This window comes from Paramormyrops kingsleyae, chromosome 18, assembly GCF_048594095.1.
Source record: "Paramormyrops kingsleyae isolate MSU_618 chromosome 18, PKINGS_0.4, whole genome shotgun sequence".
Taxonomy (NCBI): domain Eukaryota; kingdom Metazoa; phylum Chordata; class Actinopteri; order Osteoglossiformes; family Mormyridae; genus Paramormyrops; species Paramormyrops kingsleyae.
Window position 1 is genome coordinate 4480204 of NC_132814.1, and position 6426 is coordinate 4486629.

General features: G+C 43.2%; 1 long non-coding RNA gene across 1 annotated transcript; it reads left to right on the top strand.

Annotated features, from left to right (window-relative positions):
* The first annotated feature begins 590 nt into the window (after nucleotides 1-590).
* Nucleotides 591-6138, top strand: LOC140579674 (uncharacterized). The gene is made up of 2 exons (XR_011983604.1): nucleotides 591-1662; nucleotides 4616-6138. It is a non-coding gene; the product is annotated as an uncharacterized lncRNA (long non-coding RNA).
* Nucleotides 6139-6426: the final 288 nt, after the last annotated feature.

The window sequence follows — 6426 nt, forward strand, 5'->3', positions numbered from 1 at the left end:
GTGCGACCGATTTAATGAGCCACAAATGTTGAAAGTAGTGCTTAAACAGTATAAAACTAAAACTTTCCCTTCTGTTGATAAAGGGCGCAGCCATCTAGGATTCTGAACTCGGGATCCTCTGTGCTGCTCCGAAATATTTCTCGGATCTCCGAGAAACTGGAGCGCATGTCGTCACTTCCGGCTTCAAAACTCCGGAATCCGACTCGGAATACGAGTTCCGAGGGCAAATGGAACGCACTAAAACTGCCCGAAATGGGTTAACAGAGACATTTCAGGGATTTTTAATCATTCTGTGCTGCACATGGGTTAATTGCGTTAAAAATTTTAATCAGATTAATCATGATGATGGATTAATCCGCGTTAACGCGTTAATTTTGACAGCCCTAACTATAAGACATAATATGTTTAAATGAATACAATGAGGCAATATTTAGTAGATTAAAAAATCCATGAGACCACACATAGAACCATGAAATATGTATGTGTCAGGTTCTCATGGCATTTGGAGATGGGGGAGTTTGTTATTTTGGGGGTTTTTCTTGTTGTGGGTGGTGTGTGTTTTTGTTTGACCCAGGTAGTGTTGTGGACAGCTATGCAGGACCTTGCAGTATGCCCCTGGTCGTGATTGGTTGGGGCATGGTGATGGACAGGGGAAGGGGAGGGCCTTGGAGTATTTAAGATGGCCGCCAGTGTTTGGTGGGGAAGTGTCGACGGGTTTTTATGCACTATTGGTTGGCCGTTTTGCTCTGGATGGTGAGTACGCTGGACTGAAAGGCGAGTGGACCTGGCACCAGGTTTCCAAGTCGCAAAGGGCGGATATTGTCACTCCAGAGCAGCGGCCATTTGGTGCTTGTTTGTACGTGTGCGTTGGGATGTCACTGCCTCGCAGAGGAGCGAGGGACACGGTTGCCAGGAGGAAACGCAGCGTGGACAAGGAGGACTAGATCCGGATGCTCTGTGCTTATTCATCAGAGTGGACAGTGGTGAAAGAGGCTCAGGTGGTGGCTGGCAAGAAGGATGATGCTGGAGAGGAAGAGAGAGACGGCCGGAATGTTCAGCGTCCCCAAGTCAGCTCAAAGGGAAGTGGCTAAGCTTGATTGAGTGTGTGTGTGGCATAGCTTGTCAGCCTGAGTTGCAGGGCTGGGGGAAATCTGAGCCGCCTTCTGCTCTCTCACAGCATTGAGGCCTAGGAGGATGGGCTGGAGCTGGAGGATGTGGAGCAGAGCAGAGCAACGGAGCTGATGACGTCGCGGGGGCATCCGTGGAAGCTGAGGCAACGTCATCGAGTAGGACGACACCACACAGTGTAATCTGGGTCTGGATATATTGAGTGACTGAGGGGAGGCCCTGGGAGTAGCCAGGACCATGTGGACACTGCCTGGGGTTCACATTGGATGAGTATTGTGGGTTTATTTTGATTTATTATTTTTTGGGGCCACGCTGGATAGCCGTGGCCCCGAACTGATTTTCCTTTTTATTTAAAAATATCTAGTCTGTGGGGCCCAGTTTCATCGGCAAATCTGTTGGCAAAAATAATACAAGGTGGAGTTGCGGAGGGATCTTTCACCCTAGGCCACCACATATGGTTAAAACATACAATAACAGTAGACACAAGCAAGTCTGCGGATAAAAGATACGAAAGCCGACAAAAAGAAGACACAGGTACAGTGACAAATGAGTCGAATATGAATATAATATGATCAAAAAAACATAGATAAATAGAATATTTTGCAATGGCATTCCTTAATAACTTAGTAACTTAGTTACTACTCCAGCAGAAGTACGCAGTTTTAAGTTTAAAAACCCTGTAACCTTGCAGCTCCTTGAGATTCGTTCGTGATGAACAAACATGAGTTCAGTACGTCACTTTTTGTTTTATCTATTTGTTCCTTCAGTAGTTCTCAAAGGTTTATAGAATTAACAGAGTAACAAACGCAGTATTCACTTTAAATAAACGGTCTGTTATGATTCATTAATGATGAACAAACATGAGATCTATATATTAGTACATTAATTAATAGAACTAATAGATAAGTAGTGGTAAGTTCTGGTAAATTGTTTCATGATTACTTAAGAGCATTATAGCATATTATTTGTGCCCACTCAAGTAAAGCGTTGCAAAGAAAATGAATACAATTTTAATTGGTTAAACAGGAAAACACTGTGTGAAATGACTATGCTTGAGATTGATACAGAAACTGAAAGTGCAACTGTGTGAATGCATAGGAACTGGGGGGGCTTCCCTCAAATATTTCATTTGACTTCATCCTTCATCCATCCCCCTAAATAAATAGACCATTGCATATTAAGTTGTAGCCCCCCCCCCCCCCCCAAAAATAAATAAATCAAACTCCCTCAGAATCCATTGGATGATACCTTCGCCTGGCATCAGTAGAAAGTATCGTGCAGTCTATCTCTAGCCTGGGAACGGATCAAAATTCAATGTTTGATAATTACTGAATCGCTATTGCGCCATCATAAAGTCAAAATATCGCAAATCAAACCATCATAAAGCGACGAGTATCTGCACTCAAATATGGGCTGGAATTTAAGGGCTGTGGATATGGGGACAAAGGCAGTGAAAACAGCAACACCAACAAATATGGTTAAAATGATTGGAGAAGGAGAACATTCAGAAAGAGTTCATTCAAAAAGGCCCTGGGGCAGGGCCAAGCATGTGAGAAGATCAGAGTAGCGCTTTTCAAAAGAGATAAAGGACAAACGGGTATAGAAAATGGATGGATGGATGGATGAATTGATGATTTAAACATTAAAAGAGACCAGCCTGATCATAAAAACAACAAGTCGGAGATCCTCACCCATCAACATCATTGACAGTCAAAGAGGAAATTTAATGCAGTGCCTCTTGATCTAGGAATTATGTGCTATTCAGTGTTGATCTGTTGTTATGATCAATTACTTTACCAAGGGCAGAAGAATGCACTGGGAGAACAAACACCATAGACTCCTGGAGGACTGGATTTGCCAATCAGTGCCGGGGCTGGACTCTGTCGTCTCCCTCTAGAGCAACTTTCCTCAGCTGATTGTCTTTTGTCAATACTCAGCTGTGCAAATGGAAAACGTGATGTGTTCCTGTGAAATTGCCCAAGGTAAAAGGATTCTGCTGAATACATAAATGCCAATGAAGCCACTAGCTGTCCTACACAAGCCAAGGCCCACGGAGTTCATGCCCGTCACTCTCTGGGCGGGAGCCACGTGCCAGTGAGGTCACTTTAAGTGGCTTGAGAAAAGCTTCAGTCATATTTAAGGGGCTAAACACAAATTCTCACTGTCGGGTTGAAACGGCAAAAACCAAAGTGCTCACATGCTGGCACACAGGCACAAAGCCCATCGCTTCTGTCCTTTCCGTGAACCTTGCAGAAGTCAGTTGGAGTTTGAGAACAAACGTCCTCTGCAGACTGCTGCCACTGTCCCTTGTGGCTCCGTCCACGGTGAAGACTGAGCCTTAAAATGCAGCTGCAGGCCAATGTTATTATAGTTATGATTTTTTAATTGAGATTTGTGACGGCACAGTGGCACGGTGGTTAGCATTGTCGCCTCACACCTCTGGGATCAGGATCGAGTCTCCACCGTAGCTCCATGCATGTGGAGTTTGCATGTTCTCCCCGTGTCGTCACGGTGTTTCCTCTGGGTACTCCGGTTTCCCTCCGCAGTCCAAAAACATGCTGAGGTTTAATTGGACTTGCTAAACTGCCCGTAGGTGTGCATGTGTGACTGACTGGTGTGCCAGTATGCCCTGTGATGGGTTGGCGCCCCATCCTGGGTTGTTCCCTGCTTTGTGCCTTTCATTTCTGGGATAGATTCCAACTCCCCACAACCCTGAAAATGACAAGTGGTTACAGAAGGTGGATGGGTAATTGAGTTTTAATTTTTCATATTATATTCCATTTTCACTTGCAATCCAGCTTGGTTTTAGTTAGTTTTAGTGCGATATTATTAGTTTTTATTTCATTTTTATACATTTTAGTTTCAGTTTAAGTTTTAGTAATTTATAGTTATTTGGTAACTTTAGTAATTTTAGCACAGAAGATGTAGTAGTTACACTCTTACTTAATGTATTAATTAACCGACAACTAAGTGTTGATTACGTACTGATCCCATGTTCGTTCATCATTAATCAATTATAAGGGTTCATGTATTTCATGCAGTCACTATATTTGTTCATGATTTGTACTTGAGTAGTAACTGAGTTAAGTTACTTCTGCACCCACAAGTAAAGTGTTACCATTTTTATTTTAAAGATATATTTCTACTTAGTTTCTATATATTTTCTTCTAGTTTACATTTTAGTAATTTTATTTCTAGGGATACACTGATAGTTGTAAAGCTGTTTTATGTGTCTGATCTATAAAGAATCATATACGATATGGACAAAAGTATTGGGACACACCTCTTAATAATTTAATTCAGGTTTTTCATTCAGACCCATTGTCACAGGTGTATAAAACCTAGCCATACAGTCAGGTTTACAAATATTTGTGAAAGATTGGGTCGTTCTGAAGAGTTCAGTGAATTCAAGTATGGTGCTGTCATACTGTAGGATGCCACCTTTGCAATAAGTCGTGAATAAGTTCATGAAATTTCTTCCCTGCAGGATTTCCCCTGGTCAGCTGTCAGTGGTATTATTACAAAGTGGGAGTGTTTAGGAACAACAGAAACTCAGCCAAGAAGTGGCAGACCACGTTAAGTAACAGAATGCTTAGTGCATAAATGTCGCCAACGCTCTGTTGACTCAGTATCCGCAGAGTTCCAAACTTCCTCTGGCTTTAACTCCAGCACAAAATTGTGCACCAGGAGCTTCATGGAATGGACTTCCATGGCCGAGCAGCTGCATGCAAGCCTCACATCACACAGCGCATTGCCAAGCGTCAGATGGACTCTGGAGCAGTGGAAACGTGCTCTGTGGAGTGGCGATTCACGCTTCTCTGTCTGGCAGCCTGATGGACGAGTCTGGGTTTGGCGGATGCCAGTAGAATGCTATCTGCCTCACTGCAATGCACCAATTGAAAAGTTTGGTGGAGGAGGGATAATGGTATGGGGTTGTTTTTCAGGGGTTGGGTTGGGCTGGGCCCCAGTGAAGGGAACTCTTAATGCTTCAGCATACCAAGACATTTTGGACAATTCTATGCTTTCAACGTTATGGGTACAGTCTGGGAAAGGCCCTTTTCTGTTCCAGTCTGGGGAAGGCCCTTTTCTGTTCCAGTCTGGGGAAGGCCCTTTTCTGTTCCAGTCTGGGGAAGGTCCTTTTCTGTTCCAGTCTGGGGAAGGTCCTTTTCTGTTCCAGTCTGGGGAAGGCCCTTTTCTGTTCCAGTCTGGGGAAGGTCCTTTTCTGTTCCAGTCTGGGGAAGGCCCTTTTCTGTTCCAGTCTGGGGAAGGTCCTTTTCTGTTCCAGTCTGGGGAAGGCCCTTTTCTGTTTCAGTCTGGGGAAGGTCCTTTTCTGTTCCAGTCTGGGGAAGGTCCTTTTCTGTTCCAGTCTGGGGAAGGCCCTTTTCTGTTCCAGTCTGGGGAAGGTCCTTTTCTGTTCCAGTCTGGGGAAGGTCCTTTTCTGTTCCAGTCTGGGGAAGGCCCTTTTCCAGCACAACTGCCCTGTTGCACAAAGCACATAGACATGGTTTGGGGGGTTTGGTGTGGAAGAACTTGACTGGCCTGCAAAGAGCCCTGACCTCAACCCCATCAAACACCTTTGGGATGAACTAGAATGGAGATTGTGGATGAATGGGCAAAATTCCCACAGACACACTCCAAAATCTTGTGGAAAGCCTTCCCAGAAGAGTGACAGCTCTTATAGCTGCAAAGGGGGGGACCAACTCCATATTGATGCAGATGGATTTAGAATGGGACGTCATAAAAGTGCCTGTAGGTGTAATGGCCAGGTGTCCCAATACTTTTGTATAATTGATTATAATTGATTTATAGTATACATGAATGCACAGTGCACAGTATGTACTAATGTTATTAAAATGGGCAAAATGTGTTCCAGGTAATATTAATGGCAATTAAAGATAAACAAATAATTGCTTTAGCTACACAGCATTAAAAAATCTGTAATAAAAAGTTTTTTGATGTTTGTATTTTATTTTAGTTACTTTCAAAATAAATATTTACAGTTTTCGTTTAGTTGTAGTTTTTTTTTTTCATTTTATTTCCATATCTTATCTTGTTTATGAAAATGTTTTCTTACGGTTTTAGTTTTTATAAGGGATAATAACCCTGCTTTAGGCCCCGAGGACCATTCTACAGTCCGACCATGTAACACTCACAGATTTATTCTACAATGATACGCTATGCGGCAGTAGCCATGACTACAGTACATCAGGGCTGACATGCAGAATGATGCACGCACCAACTACAATAACAACAACAAACCTGTTATTTCATCACGGAAGATGTGACTGACCTTTATCC